The 21,799-nt window shown below is 42.6% G+C and overlaps 1 protein-coding gene and 1 pseudogene across 10 annotated transcripts in view; one reads left to right on the top strand and one right to left on the bottom strand.

The window, feature by feature from the left end:
* SH3GL3 (SH3 domain containing GRB2 like 3, endophilin A3) overlaps nt 1-21,799 on the top strand; it is a 118,370-nt gene that overhangs the window by 13,758 nt on the left and 82,813 nt on the right. The window lies entirely within an intron of this gene.
* Nucleotides 344-3,925, bottom strand: LOC102285782 (actin-related protein 3-like; annotated as a pseudogene).

Here is a 21,799-nt window from a genome sequence, read left to right as displayed (position 1 = left end):
TTTATTTATTTATTTCTAATGGAAGGATAATTGCTTTACACTATTGCATTGGTTTCTACCATACATCAACATGAATCAGCCATAGGTATACATATAGCCTCCACTTTTTTTTTTAAGTAATTAATTTATTTTCAGTATTCTTGCCTGAAAAATTCCATGGACAGAGGAGCCTGGTGGACTGCAATCCAGGGGTTCGCAAAGAGGCAGACATGAGTGAGCATACACACACAGGATGCACATATGTGGCAAAATTCTGATGTGGAAGCCAGCATGGATCCTCCAAACCGAACTGCCTGTCACTGCGTTTTGGGTGTAATGATTTGTGTATCGATAAATTTTGGCTTCAGTCTGTCACTCTCAGTTCCTCCCTTAATTTCAGCCTGGCATCTATGGTTCTTTTCAAATCTATTTGCAAGTGATGTGCAAAGTCCTTGAATACGGTTGAACCTCCAGAGAGGACAGTCTTCTTGTAGAGAAGACGTCTGACATCAGTAGGACAATTGTCAATGCCTTCATCTACAACTTCTGAGATAAGTTGAGTAAAGCCTGAATTAGCACACTCTAGATGAAAAGAAAATTTAGGCCCTAAGACTCCCTCAGTAACCAACACCTGGACTTCTCTAGTGGTCAAGTGGTTAAGAATCTGCCTACCAATGCAGGGGACATGGGTTTGATCCCTGGTCCGGGAAGATTCCATAAGCTGTGAGGCAGCTAAGCCTGAGTGCCACAATTACTGAAGCCCATTCGCCTGGAGCCCATGCTCCGCAACAAGGGAAGCCACCATAATGAAAAGCCTGCACACCACAGCTAGAGTGTAGCCCCTGCTCTCTGCAACTAGAGAAAAGAACCTGTTCAGCAATGAAGACCCAGTGTAGCCAATAAATAAATAAAATACAAATTAAAAAATTGCTGTGTAATGAGATATCCAAAAGGTTAAACAAAACAAAAGCAACACCAATGGAAAATTCTTTCTTTGAGATAGCATTGATTCTAGTATACTGTTTAATTCACTTTGATCCATCTGTTCATACTTATTAAGTTCTTTTACTAAATCTGGGCAGGCGTAGCTATAGTGTTCTTTGAAGTTTCCCAGGATTGCTCTGAGGGATTCCTCTGTCTCCATCTCCCAGCAATTGCTGAATAACATATGTTCTATTTCATCTTGTGTTTGGAATGTGTGCTTAATATAGCTGACAATCACATGCCCTTCAGTCACAGGGATGACCTGAGTGATACTGATTCCACTGTCTGGTATTGTACCAATAGACAGACCGTTCTCCTGCTTGTCTTGAGGTCTAGTATGTAGATTAGGCGAGAATGGCCTGCCCAGAAATGTACAAGCCTAGAACATTATTTCAGCAGTGTATTCCCTGTTGTCTGGAGTATTCAGTGGAGATTCAATCCAAAAAAAATGGTCTTCAGGTTCTGCTCTTAAAGATCATTTGATCCATAAAGCTTTCCATCAAGTACCAGTCTTTAACTATGCCATGGCAGATTGGCCATTTTTTAAATATTTATTTTTATGTATTTATTTACTTGGCTATACCAGGTCTTAGTTGCAGCACTTGAGATCTTTAGTTGTGGCCTGTGGGATTTTTTTTAGTTGCAGCATGTGGGGTCTAGTTCCCTGACCAGGGATCGAACTTGGGCCCCCTGTGTTGGGAGCACAGAGTCTTAGCTACCGTACCACCAGGGAAGTCCTGATTGGCCACCTTTTTTTTTTTTTTTTTTACATATGAAGGTTTTCCTGTTGCTTCATCAGCAACAAAGAAGTCTGGGCCACAAACATTTCATCTGCCGCCTTTGAGCTTGCTCATCCATTTTTGCTGACTTCTTAATAGCAATGCCTTGTCCACAATCTTCCTTGTCACCTGCTGCTGCCACTGCCACTGTCTGTCTGGTGCTGGTCGGGGCTAGGGCTGGGCAGGGGAAGATAGAAGCTATCTGACCATCCACAGCTGGCCACTATCTTTGTCATGGAGTAAGGGTTAGAGACAGGAAGCAGAAGTGGAGGCAGGCTTGGTCAGTGGCTACCTCTTATACAACCAGGCAGGCAGGCTCTCATGGAAGTCTTTAGAAATGCCTATTGAGACTGAATGACTGTTGATGCTTGCATTCTTTTCTCATGAATTCAGGCTCACAACTTTTGTAGAAAATGGAGACTCCCAAGTGGTACAGTGGTAAAGGATCCACCTGCCAATGCAGGAGATGCAAGTTAGACCCCTGAGTCTGCAAGATCCTCGGAGGAGGAAATAGCAACCCACTCCAGTATTCTTGCCTGAGAAATCCCATGGACAGAGGAGCCTGGCGGGCTACAGTCCATGGGGTCACAAAGAGTCAAACACGACTGAACAACTTCACTTTGACTTTTCACTTTCATGCACTGGAGAAGGAAATGGCAACCCACTCTAGTGTTCTTGCCTGGAGAATCCCAGGGACTGAACACAGGCTCCCAGTAGGTGAATAACTGGGATGTTGCACCAAATTAAAATATTCTGTTTTTGTATTTTATGTTCGTCTCTGATCTACCTTATTTTGAGCTTTGACTTCCATAAATTAGGAGTCTGAACTTCTTCTCATCCAGGAAATGTTGTCTTCATATCCAGGAAGAATGTTTTGCAGTCAATCAACTCATCATTCCATGAGTATAATAATAATGCTAATTAGCTTTTTTTTTTAGTAGAGGTGCTGAGTACTGTGCAAAGTATTTTTAGAGGCAGCATCTCATTTCATCTCCTTGATAACCTCTATCAAGAAGGTACTAGCCTATAATGGAAAAGAATCTAAAAAAATGTGTGTATATATATATATATATATATATATATATATATACACACACTCATACACATATATCTGAATACCTTTGCTGTACACCTGAAGCTAACACATGGTAAATGAACTATATTTCAATTAAAAAATGATTATTGAAAAAAAGAAAGCACTCATCATATTCCTCCTTTTACAAGGGAGGGAATTAGGCTTGGCAAGGTTAAGTGAAACTTGCTCAAGGTCACACAGCTGGCAAGTGGTCTTGTAAGGACTCAAGGACAGGCCTCTGTGATTCCAAGACAAATGCAGTCTAGTATTTGCCACCATTGCATGAGATAAACCTGTTCCTGCCCTCCACTCTCTTCCTCAGGATTTTCAATCTTTGCATAAATTCAGGGTGTCTTTATCGTTCATTTGAACCATGTGTCACTTGTTTAGCCTCTATTGAATAGAAATTCTCAGTCAGAAGTTGGTAAATTGGCCCATGAGTCAAAGACAGCCCATCGTCTATTTTTTTGTATAACCTGTGAGCTAAGAATGATTTTCACATTTTTAATGACACGTGATAATGACATATGATTAAAATTTCAGTGTCTGTAAATAAAGTTTTATTGACATACACACCCCAGCTCATTTCCATGCTCATACGTCTATGGCACAAAGCAGAATCAAATAGTAGTGACAGGGACAACACAGAGCGCAAAGCCTGAAATATTACTCTCTGGTCCTTCACAGAAAATGTTTGCCAACCTCTATTCTGAGCTGTACGTCTAGGGAATTTACATATGCTGGTGTGAGCATTCCTGAAGCCCTGGACAGAATGCTGAAAACGTTTTGTCTGCATCTGCAATTGGCTTGTGTGTTTTTGGAGGCTTTCCAGTCACTTAACAAGTCTGATTCATTCTGGTGACCTGGGTAGAGTCCTGGGCTGGAATACATTCTTACTTTGTAATTCAGGAGATCAAGTACCCCAAGGTCACCGGCTGTCACACACCTATGGACTCCTCTATCCAGAGTTTACACTGCTGACAAGGAATGACCTAGATGTTTTTACTAGGATGGGGTACAGGTTGTTAGGTGTTTTGCCATCGTCTCACTGTGATTCCTCACCAGGGGAACAGTACCGATTCCCCTCACTGGGTTCCCTCTTCTCCATGATTGCTCCCTTCTTGTTTTAATTATTCCAACTTCATTTTGCCTTCTTCTTTGCTTCATTTTGAAAGAGTCCCAACTGCTTTTCTTGCCAGTTCTCTACTTACTTTTCCCAGGGCTCAAAAATGATCCTTGAGGATGATGTCATGTCCATGTTTATCTTTCCTCTCTAGCATGACATTGATTAAATAAGTATATTTTAATTGGTGAGCCGCCTTCTCAGGGTGTTGATCATTGTAAGGACCATGGCCAGTTTCAGCCTCAGTTAACCTGAGTCGATTTGTACAATAGCCATGGAATGTTTTGGCTTCTACTGCAGCAGGAGTGGCTCATATAAGTTGTATAGGCTTTTCAGAAACTGCATAATTTCATGCAGAAATTATGCGAACCAGATGGTACCCTTTTGAGTTGCCAGACACGCATATTTTAAAGAAATATGGTGTATCTATTCTCCTTGGTACATTTAGGTGGAGGTTCTTTGGGAATGGAAATCAGCTGAAATTGCCATAATTGAAAAATTCTTGGAAGCTTGTCATCAAAATAAGGACTGTAATTTCAGAAGACTGGCATAGATTGTTAAAGAATGAATATTATTGGATTTATTTAATTTACTTCTCCAAGGACAAAAAGCACTATGGACAGCATGACATGTTCTTTTTTTGATAAGGCTATTGATTTGCTCACTGAGGTCTCTTGAGGGTATTTGGGGCAGTGAGAAAAGGTGGGTGTGAGGCAGGGGGAATGCATGGGTCCGTAGGAGGAACAGAGAAGGAGGGCCAAGCCATTTAACCGGAAGCTATTGGGATGGGGTCATGTCTCTCTGAGAAGGCAAGACCCAGGACAATTTGTAGGTTAAGGAAGGGGTAGAGCCTTGGGTGAAGGCACGCTTGGTGGCTCAGAAGGTAAAGAATCTGCCTGCAGTGTAGGAGACACAGGTTCGATCCCTGGGTCAGAAAGATCCCCCGGAGAAGGGAATGGCTATCCACTCCAATATTCTTGCCTGGAGAATTCCATGGATGAAAGAGCCTAGCAGGCTAGAGTCCATGGGGTCACAAACAGTCAGACATGTCTGAGCGTGCATGCACGTGGGGTTAACTACTGTTACCTCCGTGTCTCCATCCCTTTCTCCACTTTCATCTGGTTTGCGTTTCCAGGGTATTTCCTGCTTCTTGTGTTGGGGGTGAACTTCTCCCTAGTCCCCAGTAGTAGCTGACAGCCTAGGTACAACTTGATGTGTTTGCAAACAGTATCTTTCTTCCTATTTAACTAGAAACACAAGCGTCCTTTCATACTGAATGGTCCAATAACCCTGGGGTACAGCAGTTTTAGACTTCAATCTGCCTCTGCTTTGTGATCTTGGGAGAATCACTGAACCCATCTGGGCCTCCACTTTGATGGAAAATGAAGAGGCTGAACCAATGCGTCCTTTCCAGGTTAAATCAAGAAGGGGAATTAAGCCTATTGAGCAGTTTGTACCTGTTGTCACAGGGGCTTCCCAGGTGGCACAGTGGTAAAGAATTTCCTGCCGACACAGGAGACGTTGAGTTTGATCCCTGGGTCTGAAAGATCTCCTGGAGAAGGAAATGACAACCCATTCCAGTATTCTTGTCTGGGAAATCCCATGGACAGAGGAGCCTGGCAGGCTACAGTCCATGGTATCACAAAGAACTGGACTCAGTTAAGCACAATCTTTTGATGTTCTGACTACCTGCTCTTTGTTGCCAAACTTTTATTTAATCTGGCTCCTCCCCTCGCCTCCTTTGAGCAGTTCTCTTAGGCTTATTTGAGATGCTGCCTCTCAGGCTTAAGTCCTAAAAATTCCCACTGAATGAAACATAACTCTTCACTTTTAGGTTGTGAATATTTTTTAAGTCCACAGTAGCCAAGTCAGACAGAAGTGTGGGTAACCTGGAGACTCCATACTTGTGCCTGGTATCTGAAGTCTGGGCAGTCTTGTGGGATGGAGTCTTGAAATCTGTGGAGTCTGATGCCAGCTTTGGGTAATCAGTGTTAGAACTGAATTGTAAGACACTCAGTTGGTATTGGAGAATTAGGGAATTGGTTGTTGGGTGGAAAGAAAAACCCATACATCTGATGTCAGGGTGTTTTGAGTATAAATGGATCCTTGTCTCTGATACTTGTGTAAGAAGATACACAGGCTGGAACATTGTGAATCTGGGTTGACGTTGAAAGAATTGGCATCACAGGGGAGAGAAAGAGAACTCCTTCCCAGGAAGCTTGGTGCCCTTCCTGAGCTCACAGGGTCAGGTCATATATTTTTTTTATTGAGTGAATTGACGACAGGGACTCTGATCTGGAGAAAGTTTGATGGAGGCAAGTGGAAGTGACCTTGGATAATTGAACGGCAATGAGCTTCTTTACCAAACATCAATGGCTGAAGATTTTCAACTTGTCAGTATTGTGTGAAGCATTTCTTTGGGCTAGAACCTTCTCTGGATTTAATTTTAGCATTTCTTCAAGAGTCTTAACCTGTTTCTTGAGCATGCATTCTTGCAATAGGGCAGACTTTTGTGAAGTGGTGTGGGTAAGATTTACAGGATCTGAACATCTCTTCGCTTTGGAATGTGTTGAAGCTTAAAGTGTAAGCGAATTCAGAGCCAGAGAGATACATGTGGTGCATGCACTGTTGTGGTATGGAAGTTGGTTTCAAAAGGAGGTTGGTATTTGAAATGTGCTCTGAAGAGTGGGAGAATAAATGACATTTTAGGGTGTATACTCTGAGTCACAAGCAAACCCTGCTTGAAAATTTCGAGCAAGACCTTTGGATGACACAGAGCTTGGCTTGTCTACTTCATATTTGCTGAGCTTCCATAATGTTTGGAAGAAGTTAGCCTGCTTGGGAATATGTTGAATTAAGGAATATTAGGCAACCAATGAAAGAGGAGAAAAGCTGGCTTAAAGCTAGACAAATCTCCCATTGTTAGAGGCCTTACTCCCTGATGTGATGCATTGGAAGGTCATGGCATCACCCACAGGGCTTCCCAAGTGGCTCAGTGGTAAAAATCTGCCTGCCAATGCATTGACACTGGCTTGATCCCTGGGTTGGGAAGATCCCTTGGAGGAGGCAATGGCAACTTACTCCAGTATTCTTGCCTGGGAAATCCCATGGACAGAGGAACCTGGCAGGTTACAGCCCCTTGGTTCGCAAAGAGTCGGACAAGATTTAGCACGCATGACTGAGTGCACATGCATGGCATCACCTATAGGCGAAATCTTGTAGATTCATTTGTAAATCTAGTAATATTGGTGTTAAAAATGAAAAGCACTCATTTCACTTGCTCTTTGAATAGTTTTATAAATTTAACCAATGAAATCTCACAAACGATACCATTTATACATTCTGTTAATTTCTCTTAAATACTTCACAGTTACAGGTTCAATATATATGATTCTCATAAGGCTTAAAAAGTAGATGAAGTATATGCATATAGAAATGCCTGTAAAGTTATTACTGTCATTATACCTTATTACAATAATTATATTCAATACAGGGGCTTATTTCTTTATCCCGTACCCCAAATAAGGGACTGTGGCCACCTGTAGTCCCCTGCAAAACATTGATAACCAAAATGTAGTCAAGCTCCATGGAACTGGTTAGAGTTTGGGACCTGGACTCAGAATGTGGGTCCTTCCTCCAGAATCACGCAATGTGAGCTTGCATCTGTTCCGAGGCCCCCTCGCTGGTATCAAGTGGTCAACAGGACTTCCCTACTTATTCCTTTCAGTGGGATCCTGTCCAATTTATAGGTCAGTTTTTCAGCAGACTGGCACCTTTTCCTGAAAGAACACATCCTGCAGAATATCAAGGACTTGCTAGGCTCCTGGATTCTGTTTCCATTTTCCAGGACTTTATCCAGATCTCCTCATTTGGTCCCCAGGCCTTGTTGTTTTGTATTTGTTCTTTTTCAGTCCCTCAGTCATGTCCGACTCTTTGCGACCCCATGGACTGCAGCATGCCAGGCTTCCCTGTCTTCATCATCTCCCAGGTTTGCTCAAACTCGTGTCCATTGAGTCGATGATGCCATCCAACCATCTCATCCTCTGTTGTCCCCTTGTCCTCCTGCTTTCATTCTTTCCCAGCATCAGGGTCTTTTCCAGTGAGTTGGTTTTTCGCATCAGGTGGCCAAAGTATTGGAGCTTCATAATGGTTTTTTATTTGTTTGCTTCTTAAAACCCTATATAGTGATGGGATTTCATATACCTGACTCAGGTCCCAGTACAACTAGTTAAAACACTAGTAATCATTTACTCAAGCTTCCCTGGTGGCTCATTGGTAAAGAACTCACCAGCCAATGCAGGAGACACGGGGTTCAATTCCTGGGTTGGGAAGATCCCCTGGAGAAGGAAATGGCAACCCACTCCAGTATTCTTGCCTAGAGAATCCCATGAACAGAGGAGGCTGGGGGTCAGTCCATGGGGTTACAAAGAGTCAGACATGACTGAACTTGCGTGCAGTCATTTACTAGGGGTTATAATCAGTACAGTTCTCATTGTTTACCATTCTGTGGTCATTTTATTGACTATTAATCATGGAGTCTCCAGGCCAGAAGGAGAGTCTAGCACTCCAGCTAGGCACTCAGTAAATGTTTGTTTAGTGAGTGACGCATGTTTCCTTGAGTAGATTTGGATCTCTGTGAGGACTGGAATTGTCTTACTGTTTTGCTGGGACTTAGCACAGAGGGGGAACAGGATCCTGGTAGTCACTCATTACATACGTATGAATGAATGAATGGGGCAGACATTGCTGATTGTGATCATGGAGTACCTTAAAGCAATTGCACAGAGCTTTAATTCTTGAAAGGTTCTATACTGAACCCAAACATGGAGCATCTCATGAGATTCTCTCCCTGCTTCTTCCGTTTGAGTCTGTCCACCAGCAAAAAGATAATGACTTGCTGAAGGCTTGGATGTAGAGCACTTTTTATTAAGAAGCTTTTTAAAAATTGTTATGTAACTGTTTTTTTAGACATAACGTTATTGCATACTTAGAAGACTACAGTACAGTCTAAACATAAGGAAAAATCTTTCAGTTTTAGATTTGTAAAGAACATCATAAAAGTACTTTTTGCTCCAATACTTTTGTCTCCTGTTGACTTACACATTTTTAAAAAAAAATTCACTTTGCTTATCATGGTCCTGTTTAATGGGAAGGAAAAGGTAGAATTCAGACTGGGGTTATTGATATCACAAGGAGAACAGACATTTAAAGGTCGATTTATTATTTTCTTGTTAGGATGTAAGATCTTAGTTAAATATGAGAACCTATCTTGCATTTTAGACTTATTAGCCTCCTTTCAGACAGTTTGTAGGAAAGGAAAGAAATTTGATGATTCATTAGAAAAATAGGTACTTTATAAATCATGTTAACTGCAGTAGTTTCATTTTCAGACAAGTTATATAGAGATCAGATTAATCTCCAGGAATAATACAAACTTCTGATCTGAAGAATGACTTATAGGCATCTGAAGATGTGGCTTTGGTTTTAGACTGTGATAACTGCATGTCTAAATTATAGCCTTCTCTCTGAGGGTCTAGTTTTGTTGTTGTTGTTTAGCTGCTCAGTTGTGTCTGACACTTTTGTGATCCCATGGACTGTAGCCCACCAGGCTTCTCTGTCCATGGGATTTCCAGACAAGAATACTGGGTGGGTTGCCATTTCCTCCTATAGGGGATCTTCCTGACCCAGGAATTGAACCCTAGTCTCCTGCTTGGCAGACAGATTCTTTATTGCTGAGCCACCAGGGAAGCCCCAAGGGTCTAGTTGCTGCTGCTGCTGCTAAGTTGCTTCAGTCGTGTCTGACTCTGTGCGACCCCATAGACGGCAGCCCACCAGGCTCCCCCATCCCTGGGATCCTCCAGGCAAGAACACTGGAGTGGGTTGCCATTGCCTTCTCCAATGCATGAAAGTGAAAAGTCAAAGTGAAGTCGCCCAGTTGTGTCCAACTATTAGCGACCACATGGACTGCAGCCTACCAGGCTCCTCCGTCCATGGGATTTTCTAGGCAAGAGTACTGGGGTGGGGTGCCATTGCCTTCTCTGAAGGGTCTAGTTAGTGTTCAGGAATTACCTTCTCCCCGGGAGGATGCATTTTCTTCACAGGTGTGGTAGATATAGAGATCAAAGGTGTGAATCATTTACAGGGCTTGGTAATCACAATAGAAGCTTTTTGCACCTTTCTTGGGCTGCCTCAGAGCTCCAGCAGTTCTGGTACACAGTGTAAGTGATATCTGTAGCAATTGTCACGTTTCACAGCTGCTGCACTTAACTGCGGCTACTTCCAGATTCAGTTTCGTATTGCGCCCAGTTCTCAGCACACCTGTCTCCCATTACTATTCAGGAATAGGGCTTCGCATCTTACGTGGTGTTTGTGTTTTACTGATTTCTAAGAACCTCTTCATACAGTTTACATCCTCACCAACACTTGGTATTGCCAATACTTTGGTATGTATGTAGGGATAACACATTGGTGTTTTACTTTATGTTTTCCTGGAGACCAAGAGGCTGAACATTTTTATTTATTCATTGGCCATTTGAATTTCCCTTTTAGTAACGTGCCTGTTCAGGTACTTTGTCCATTTAAAAGGAGGCAGTGAGAAGGCATCTCTCTATACCCAACTGTGAGCTTCTGGAACACTGCCTCTTGTTCACTGTTACAGTCCCACATTCAACAAGGCCACACTCAGCTGTGATGCTCAATACATATTTGTGGAAGGATAGAAGGGAGGACCTCAAGAAAGAGGGAGGAAGAGAAAAGAGAAAGCCAACTGTGTATCTTCTTTGAGCCCAGGAGTGGGACTTCAAGGAATCAGACTTGGTAACCCCTAAATCTTGGACTTCTAGACTCCAGAACTGTGAGAAAATAAATTTCTGTTGTTTAAAAAAAATAAATAAATAAAGTAGTTTTCTTTTTCTTATTTCTGGCGGTTTTAAAATACAGTCTGAGTACTGGCCTTTGCTGTTACACATTGTGCACATGTATTCTCCTACTCTCTGGCTTGTCTTTTCACTCTCTGATGACTGAATGGTATCTTTGGACGAAACGAAATTGTTTGCTTTAATGTAATAAAATTTACTTATTTACTTACGATAGTGAGTTTTTATTAGTCCTTCTTATCATAGCTTCTGATTTGAAATCATACTTAGAAAGGCTTCCAACTGAGATTACACCAATGTTCACCTACCTATGGTGGCTTTATTTATATGGTTTCATTTTTAAAATATTTATCTATTTATTTGGCTGTGCCAGGTCTTGATTGTGGCATGTAGGATCTAGTTCCCTGACCAGGGATCAAACACAGGCCCCCTGCACTGGCAACAGGGAGTCTTAGCCACTGGACCATGAAGAAAGGCCCCCATTTTTAAAATACTTGAACTGTGAATTCACCAGAAAAATTTTTTTGAAGCTATAAAGAATTTGCCTGCAATGTGAGAGACGTGGGTTCGATCCCTCCAGTATTGGCAATGTGCTCCAGTATTCTTGCCTGGAGAATCCTCACGGACAGAGGAGCCTGGCAGGCTACATTCCATGGGATCTCAAAGAGTCGGACACAACTGAGCAATTAAGCATGACACAGCACATAGTTATAGCAATGCTTTTTTCCCCTCAATGTCATTAATATGGTTAACTGTTGCTGTTTAGTTGCTCAGTTGTGCTCAACTCTTTGTGACCCTATGGACTGTAGCCTGCCAGACTCCTCTGTCCATGGGATTTCCCAGGCAAGAATACTGGAGTGGGTTGCCATTTCCTCATCCATAATGTGGTTAGTGAGTTTACTAAATAATTTGGCCTCTTCCTATTGATCTTAAATGCCACCTGCCATCTGTACAAATCAGATCCTACATATTTGGCTCTATTTCTAAACCTTTTATTCTGATGGTTGCTCTTTCTATGGATTTGGGCACTTTCTGTTTTTTTCTTTTTGCATTTTTATTTCCAAGACGAGTTTTAGGATCTATTTATCAGTTTTATCAAAATATTACCGTTAAGAATTGTTGGGAGTGTGTTATATAATTACCTGTGGAAAAACAGCTTGTTTGGGATTTTTGAATCCTCCCACTTAAAAATTTACCATGTCTTGCCATTTTACTTTTGAATTCTTTTATGTCCCTCAGTAACAATTTTGTAGGCTTTATTTCAATATAGGTCTAACAAATTCTTCTTAAGTACTCGAAGTACTTAATGTTTTTTGTTGCTGGCATGAATTGGCTCTTTTCTTCTGTGTGTTTTTTAGTGTGTGACTTTTCAAACCCCTTCTCCTTCAGAGATCAAAGGCTTCTAGGAGTGGCTGAGAAGCTGGGGGGCATCACAGCTCTGTCTTCCTTGTTTACTGTCATAGGTTCTATTTATATAAACCATTCTTCTGCTTAAAAATATGTAATTTTCCTAGCTGGTTATTATCAAGATTTGAAAATTCATTTTTGTGTGTACTTATTTTTAGCTAATGACCTTTACTGATATCTTTCGTTGGTTTTAATTTATTTGCAGTGATTCATCTTGGATCTTTCCAAGAAATCATTTGTTCATTTGAAACATATTTATCGAGTACATACTATGTACCAGACACTTTTCTAGGTGCTTGGGATGTGTTTGTATAAAAAACCAACAAGTATATTACGTGGTAGGTTCAAAAGTCATAAGGCCTTGGGAGAAAAAGAAAATGTAGAACAAAGGGAAGATGGATTGGGACTTCCCTGATGGTCCAGTGGTTAAGAATCTGCCTTGCAATGCAGAGGACCTGGGTTTGATCCCTAGTCAGAGAACTAAGATCCCATATACTGGGGAGTACCTACTGAGCTCAAGTGCCCCAACTGGAGAGTCTGTGCATCTAAACCAAAGATCCTGCATGACCCAGTGAAGATCCTGCCATCAAAACGAAGACCCAATGTGGCTAAATAAATAAATAACTTTTTAAAGAAGGGAGGATGGGTTGGGGCAATACAGGTAGGCATGGGGGCAGTTGCAGTTTTAAATAGGATGGTCTATGTATATCTCATTGAGAAGGTGACATTTAAGCAAATATTGGAGGTAAAGAAGGTGGCTGTGCAGATATCTGCTAGAAACGTGTGCTCGGCAGAGGGGACAGCCTGTGCAAAGGCCCAGGGGCAGGAACCTGTCTGAGTACCAGGGCAGGAGACTGGTTGGAGCAGAATGAGCAACGGAGAGAGGGATGGTCAGGGAGGATGAGAGACTGTTCCTGTGCGGCCTTGCTGCAAAGACTTTGGCATTTATGTTGAGTGGAAAGAGAAGCCATTGCAGGGTTCTGGAATATTGAGGGGCTGAGGTGGACTTAAATTTTAACAAGATCATTCTGGTTGTTCCTTTGAGAATAAGACCTAAGAGGGGCAGAGGTGGGAACAGGAGACAGGCTGTCACAAAGTCGCCTCCCCTAGGATCTTACTGGGAATTAAACACTTGGTGAGGATTTATGGGTGTGTCCTAGGTGGCTCAGATGGTAGAGAATCCACCTGCCAAGAAGGAGCCGTGGGTTCAATCCCTGGGTCAGGAGGTCCCCTGGAGCAGGAAATGGCAACCCACTCCAGTGTTCTTGCCTGGACAATTCCATAAGGAAGCGTGTCAGGCTACAGTCCTTGGGATTGCAGAGTCACACACAACTTAGAATGCACACATGAGCCTTTATGGAATTAATATTTTAAAATATACATTGAGTAGTTTTACATTGCAGTTTTAAATAGGATGGTCAGTGTACATCTCATTGTGAAGGTGACATTTAAGCAAATACTTGGAGGTGAGGAAGGTGGCTGTGCAGATATCTGCTGGAAATATGTGCTCGGCAGAGGGGACAGCCTGTGCAAAGGCCCAGGGGTAGGAGTCTGTCTGAGTACCAGGGCAAGAGAGTATGATTTTTAAAAGAACCACACATTTAAGAAATTTTTCTTGGAAAAGGATGAGACTTAAAGGTGAGGCAGTGGAGCTGTCTATGGAGCAGGCCATTTTGCTCAAGCCTTGTCTTAGGTGAAGAATACAGGATAACATAGGTTGGCCTGCTTTGGAGTTGAAGATTAGGGTGGCACGCCCTGCATCTACTAAGATCAGAACCCAAGGATATTGTTGTTGGAATAAAGTCCCTCCCACGCACACTGCCGAAGGCTGGGGACAGCAAGGACTATCATGATGATATTCATGTTTTGCTTCCAAATGATCATTGTGGATTCTAGTTTTATTTTTTTTTTAATATTTATTTATTTTTGGCCGCACTGCATCTTCATTGCTACCAGAGGGCTTTCTCTAGTTACTGCGAGCCAGGGCTTCTCTTGTTGTGGAACGTGGGCTCTAGAGCATGGGCGTGGTAGTTTTGGTGCATGGGCTTAGTTGGTCCATGGCATATGGGATCTTCCTGGGCCAGGTATCCAACCCGTGTCTCCTGCACTGGCAGGCGGATTATTACCTATTGTACCACCAGGGAAGTCTGGATTCTAGTTTTAAATTAGTTTATATTTTCTGCTGTCTCATTTCTTCCTAGCTATTCACCCAGGAGATCAGGACTTCTCGGTAATTTGTTGCTCAAATGTGGGAGAAATGAATTTTGCTTTTAAGACTTCATGTTTCAAATCCAGTTTTATTGCTGTGATAAGTGTCAGTTCCAGTTAATAGGTTGGTCAGGGTTGGATCTTCTTTCACTTAAGAACTATACTTATACTCTTTTTTAAAAAAAGGATTTCTTGATGTGGACCATTTTTAAAGTTTTTATTGAATTTGTTATAGTATTGCTTCTGTTTTATGTTTTGGCTTTTGGCTGCAAGGCATGTAGAATCTTAGCTCCCTGACTAGGGATTGAAACCCCAACCCCTGCATTGGAAGGTGGAATCTTAATCACTGGACTGCCAGGGAAGTCCCTCTATTTACAGTCTTAAGAAGACAGTTTAAACTTTTGGAGACTAAAGAGCAAAGTTCGTTAAAGAATATGCTATTTTTATAATGCTTCTGTAATTATCCTGAAGTATGAAGAATTCAGGGATTTAACCCTAGAATAAGTAGAAACTATCTTTTGAGAATTGATGCTTTCAAACTGTGGCACTGGAGAAGACTCTTGAGAGTCCCTTGGACTGCAAGGAGATCAAACCAGTCAATCCTAAAGGAAATTAACCCTGAATATTCATTGGAAGGACTGTTGCTGAAGCTGAAACTCCAATACTTTGGCCACCTGATGTGAAGAGACAAGTCATTGGAAAAGCCCCTGATGCTGGGAAAGATTGAGTGCAGGAGGAGAAGAGGGCGACAGGATGAGATGGTTGGATGGCATCACTGACTCAATAGACCTGAGTTTGAACAAACTCTGACAGAGAGTGAACAACAGGAAAGCCTAATGTGCTATAGTCCATGGGGTTGCAAAGAGTCGGATATGACTTAGTGACTGAACAGCAACAATCCTTTGCTGTCTCAGTGAGTTTGCAATCATTTGCTGGGAGATTCTTCCCTGGGCCCCACCTCCAACCCCCAGCCTTGCAAAACCTATTTAAAATTATACCCTTGGAAAAAATTTAACCAACAGCTGTTCAAAAATAGTTGGTGTGGAGGTTCATGTTTCTTTTATTTGGTCCTTTCACTCTGGGCCCACACACCTTCGCCACCCTTGTGGAGCACGTCCAGTGCTAGGTTAGCAGTGAACGCATTAATGTATGGTTTGCTCATCAACGCTTGTGTTGCAGGAGAAATAGAAGAGAGTGTCGTGGAGGGCTTAAGTATTTTTTTTCTTATTTGGTAATACAAAGTGCTTTTTGTTATTAATGCATGTGCAATCAGACAACCTCATCCAGAATGCACAGTGGTTCTGTAATATGGCTCTGCCTGGTGCAAAATACCTCATTTTGTATAGAAATGCAGAGTTGCTTCATGTAGATAGAACAGAAAGAATCTTTGCTTTATTCACATATGAATAAAACGTCTTTGTTCACGGAAAAGAAAAGTGCCTCTTATTGTTTAGAAGCTGTGTGCATTTTAAATTAAGCTGATAACGCACTATATTATATCTTTCAGGGAAAAAACATCGCTTTGCTTTAGACAAATCTGGGCCCTGATGCCTTATCTGCCTTATCTGGTGGCCTAAGTGATTTTTTGCAGTTTGGTTATTATGTAAAAGACATCATGTCTGCCTCAGTCGTCTGTGAATTGCTTTCACAAATTTTTATAATTTTAACCTAAACATTTTTTTTCTTGGCATATAGTATTTATATTCTCTTGTACCACATAGGGTTTGAAACAGTTTACAAGAAATTTTAGAAGTAAAATGTGAAAAAGAATAATTGTGACCAAGGAAAATATAAATACATTGTTGTAAAGTCAAAGCTTGTGAAGGTCTGTGGGAATATGCATGTATGCTAAGTTGCTTCAGTCGTGTCCAACTCTTTGTGACTCTATGAACTATAGTGCGCCAGGCTCCTCTGTCCATGGGGGTTCTTCAGGCAAGAATACTGGAGTGGGTGGGTTGCTATGCCCTCCTCCAGGGGATCTTCCTAACCCAGGGATCAAACCCAAGTCTTTTATGTCTCCTGCACTGGCAGGTAGGTTCTTACCGTCAGCTGGGAAGCCCCCTATGGGAATATACGTTCATGTAAATACACATGTGAGAAGGTCCATGGAGTTGCTATTATTGGTCCTCACATTTGTTGTTGAGCTTCCTGGCAGCCGAAGTGAAAAGAGGGGAGCAGCCAGTTAATGCTTTCTCTGGGGCTCTGGGAAGGGTCACTTAGAGCATGTTCACCAGAAAGCAGGAGTATGGGAGTGAGGCTTGCCCTCTGTCTCCCTGATGCTTTCCTGGTGACTCAGATGGTACAGAATCTGCCCACAGTGCGGGAGACCCAGGTTTGATTCCTGGGTTGGGAAGATCCCTTGGAGATGGGAGTGGCTACTGACTCCAGTATTTTTGCTGGTGAATTCCATGGATTGAGGAGCCTGGTGGGCTACAGTCCATGGGGTCATAAAGAGTCAGACACGACTGAGCCACTTTCACTTTCTTTCAAAAGAAAATTGGCCAATCAGAAGAGCAGATTGAATGAGGGGATGCTGTGGGCCCTGGCATCCCAGTGTCTGAGCCTTAGGCCTTGCTCTTTATGGAAAGCATGTGCTCTGCAGAGCCACCTGCGGGACAAGTAGAAACAGGTCTGGCAGAAGTGTCTGGTGTCCAGTCCCTCTGACTCTCCAGCTCCACATGTGAACTTCTGGCCTCCTTTGAAGTGGTCACTGGTCCTTAGCAAAGTGAGAAAAATATAAGGACAAATAAGGGAACGAAGCGAATTTCTAGCAAATCTGAATTTACCTGATTTCAAAGATTATATTCTTCCTAGGGAGCTCAGCTCAGTGCTCTGTGATGACCTAGAGGGGTGGGATGGGGGTGAGCGGAGGGAGGTTCAAGAAGCGGGGGACATATATATAGATGTAGTTGATTCACTTTGTTGTACAGCAGAAACTAATGCAACATTATAAAGCAACTCTACCCCAATTTAAAAAAATGTTTAGACATGCAAATATATAATTTTACTATTGAAAGGACCTTATTCAAATGAAACAGCAATAAAAAAGAAGTGTACTTTCCTAATAAAATGAAAACTTAAAAACATTTTGTTATATGGTAACAATAATAAATAATATCACTATTATATTTAATATAACAAACACTATTTTATTGCATTTAATGATACTAGGATTATTATTATGTATCTATTGTTTTGGTTTAATATAAAGTATTTTATAATATGGTTGGATAATGAAAAGTGTGTGTGTGCTCAGTTGTGTCTGACTCTTTGTGACCCTAAGGACTGGAGGAGCCAGGCTCCTCCATCCCACAGGATTTTCTTGGCAAGAAAACTGGAGTGGGTAGCCATTTCCAATTAATGATAAAAATTATGTTTTACATTTTTATTATTATTACTACTACTGCCATTATTGGTATTTACTGCTGTAAAATCCCAAAGTCCAGAGAGACTCCTCTTCTCTTGGCCTGTGAGCATCCCCACCAGCTGCTTACTCTCCAGGGTCCCAGTGAAACATGCCAGTTTGCTCCCCCGGTGTTCTGAGAGTGTGCCCTTCCCCTGCCCAACTCACCTCGGCTTCTGAGAAGCCACGTCCGACCGTCCCCATCCTTTCTGGGTCTCCTCCTAGCACCCCACCCCACAGGGTGGTAGGCTATCTTGGTGCCCTAGTGGTGGACAGCTGCGAGCTCACAGGGGTCTAGACTCAGAGAGGAGTTGGGGAAAATGCTGGACCTAAGGGAGCCAGGCCCTTGGATGTCTAGTCCCTCAGCATGAGGGACTTACCACAGTGTCGGTAAGACAGACTTGCTGTGGTGAGGTTCCCCATGGGGAAGCACGTGGTACAGGGGCCTAAAGACCTGGGTTCCACGGAGAGGTGTGGGATGGCTCTGACGGGTCCTCTCGAGGGGGATAAACATCACTGGTCTCTTCAGGGCACTTGGCCCATCCTTGCTTCTCTCCATTAATGAGGATCAGAGAAAACCTCTTCAGGAGCTCTTATTGCCAGCATCTTGGTGGGACTGTGGGTGAGGTAACTTTTCTGTACCCCAGATACATTCACACTAGCTACGTAACATAAGAGGTAGAGATACATAGTTCAGTTGATTAAAAATACACCTCCAGTAAAATATGTTTAATAATCTTCATCTTCTTAAACTCTACCTTTATTTAGTATTAATCTAATCCTTGGCTTCTCTGAGGTCCTAATAGTTTCATTTCAAATTGAGAGAGTAGCACTGACATATACACACTTCAGGAATAAAATGGAGAGCTAGTGGGAAGCCTTGTGTAGCACAGGAAGCTTAGCTCGGTGCTCTGTGATTATCTAGAGGGGTGGGATGGGGTGGCGTGGGAGGGAGACTCAGGAAAGAGGGGATCTATATATCCCTATGGCTGGTTCACTTCATTGTACAACGGAAACTTAACATTGTAAAGCAATTATACTCCAATTAAAAATTTAAAAAGACTGCTGCTAGAGTCAGAAGTATCTAGAGGTACTTATGTTCCGAAGAATTTGCTTTTGAGCAGCAGCCACAGTGTGGAGGAATGAGCTCTGCCTATACCAGCATCTGAAGAGCTGGTCCTGCTTCTATGGAAAATGCTCACCTAAGACTTTTCCTCCAGCTCAGTCTTAGAAAGCTCTCCTGTCTTTCTGCAAAACCAAAGGTGGCAAACAGTGTAGTCAGACACCAGCATCATCTCCTGGCCCTCACCCCTGTTCCTCTCTTTCTTCCTCCCCTTCCTCCCCTCTCTCCTTCCATCAGTCCATCCCCCGTCTTTCTCTCTCTCTCTCACACACACAATGTGACCAGCACTTTGTTCCCCTCCTTGGCCTGGCTATCACCTCACTCCTTCTCTCCCCTCATCGGCTCCCTCCAGATAAGGTGTTACTCTGAAGAGAACCCTCAGAGAATCCTCATTAACTTGATAAAGGAGCAACCAGCAACATTTTTCCTGCTTCTCACGTATTAAAAGGTGGTGCCAGTGGTAGAGAATCTGCCTGCCAATGCAAGATGATATGCAAGAGATGCGAATTCAATCCCTGGTGGGGAAGATCCCCTAGAGTAGGAAATGGCAACTCACTCAAGTGTTCTTGCCTGGAGAATCCCATGGAGAGAGGAGCCTGGCGGGCTACGGTCCACAGGGTCACAAAGAGTCGGACACGACTGAAGTGACTTAGCACACACAGGAAAAGGATAGCTTTATTGCTTTGCCAGGCAAACGGGGACACAGCAGGATCCTGCCTTGAAAAACTATGTGTCCACTTGGAGAGGATAGTGAGAAGTTTTTTAGTAATTTTTCAAAGAGGATGTCGTCAGCTTGTGGACATTCTTCTGATGGGCGGATCATCCTCAATCTTCAGGTCCAGCTGGTCTGGGGTCTACCTGCTTGTGGGCAGTATCCCATCATTAATCATTAACTTCTCCCATCTGCAGGGGGTTTCAGTATCTGCAGAACACCTCAAAGATACTGCTGTGTGTATCCCTTGATGGGGAACCAGGACCTTGCCCCACGGCTGCTTGTTTCTCCCTGGTCTCGCATCCCCTTCCTTCTCTTGTGAACAAATACTCGAATCTGCCCATTGAAACTCATGGAAGCTCACGGAGGCTGAATGAAGGTTGTTTCCTGTAATCAAAGAAATGGGGGACACGGAAAGGCTTTTGCCCAGGAGTCCCACAGGCCCTGCTTGGTATCAATTAAGTTAAGGATCTTGAGATGGGGGCATTACCTTGAATTTCCTGGTTGGGTCTGATGTAATCACAGAGTCCTTAATAAGACAGAGGCAGGACAGAGGAGAAGGCAAAGTGAAGGTGGAAGTAAGAGATTGGAGGGTTGCGAGGAAGGGGTCAGGGGCGAAGGATGCAGGTGAATATGACCTCTAAAAGCCCAAAGAGGCAAAGAAGTGGTCTCTCCCCCAAGCCTCTGAAAGAAACCAGCCATGCCGGCAATTTGATATTAGCCTGGAAACACCAATTGTAGACTTCTGTGTTTTATTTTTTCAATATATTTTTTTCCCCCCGATGTGGGCCATTTTTAAAGTCTTTATTGAATTTGTTGCAATATTGCTTCTGTTTTACGTTTTTTTGGCCAAGAGACTTGTGGGATCTTAGATCTCTGATCAGAGATCGAACTCTCACTCCCTGCCTTGGAACACAAAGTTTTAAGCACTGGACCACCAGGAAAGTCTCAATCTGTGTTGTTTTAAACCCCTAAGGTTGGTAATTTTTTACAGCAGCAGTAGGCAAGAAAAGCACTGGGTGAGGGCTTTCTACTCTTGAGTTCATAAGGAAGCAGCTGCAATGCCAAAGTTTGAGCTGTGGGTAATTGTCATTAGCATTTCAAAGATTTGTCACCCGGCCCAAATAAACTGTTTTCACACTTCCCTTAGTTACTTGTGCCTGATTTTGGTCCCCAGCTTTGATCACCTATATGACAAATGGAATTGGAATGAATTCCAAAGCTGACATGCAGAATGCCTGACATACTTCACGGAGATGACATGGGTGGTTTGGAAAGCATTTTGCTTAAATGTTCCCGGCTGTAAAAAGCAAGTTGTGGTTTTGTCTTGGGGTAAAGGTGGAGTAGGGTGTAGGCAGGAGAGTGAGATGGAAGAATTGTGCGTGGAGGGGCGGGGGCAATTCCTAGGCAGGGTTTCTCAAATCTGTGTGAACACCGGACCCCTTTTTATAAGGGACTCCATGTGTCGAGTTAAATTTAGTTTATTATATTGTTACTTAAATATGGATGAACTTGAAACTGTTAACTTATGCTTATAGCTTTAAGCATGAACTCCAAACTTATTTCAACTTAAATGCAAATAAAACTACTAATCCGGTAAAATTCAAATGGATACCACTGAGTTCATGTCATAGATAAAGTTCTTTTGCTTAATTTCAGTTGGTGTTCTCATGAATCCACACATAGCCTTTCCCTTCTCCAGGGCATCTTCCCAACCCAGGGATCAAACCCTGGCCTCCTGCATTGCAGATGGATTCTTTACCAGCTGAGCCACAAGAGAAGCCCATGGATACTGGAGTGGTAGCTTATCCCTTCTGCAGGGTATCTTCCCGACCCAAGAATTGAACCAGGGTCTCCTGTATTGCAGGTGGATTCTTTACCAACTAAGCTATCAGGGAATCCCGTGGATAAGGTTCTCTTGCTTAATTTCGGTTTCTGTTCTCATGAATCCACACACACTTGTAAAGTTCTGTTTCAACTGAACTGTTTAATTCATTACAAAAATATTATGTTCAAAGAAGCATTTGCATCACAGGAGTGAGTTGATTTATCAAGGATACTTTTCAGACTCAAATGCAAATATTTTATTAATTTTGTTTAGGGAAAAATCAAAAGCAGACCGAGGTAAACC

This window comes from Bos mutus, chromosome 21 (genome assembly GCF_027580195.1).
Source record: "Bos mutus isolate GX-2022 chromosome 21, NWIPB_WYAK_1.1, whole genome shotgun sequence".
Classification (NCBI taxonomy): domain Eukaryota; kingdom Metazoa; phylum Chordata; class Mammalia; order Artiodactyla; family Bovidae; genus Bos; species Bos mutus.
Note: the sequence above shows the minus strand (reverse complement) of the source record. Positions and strands in the feature narration are given on the sequence as shown.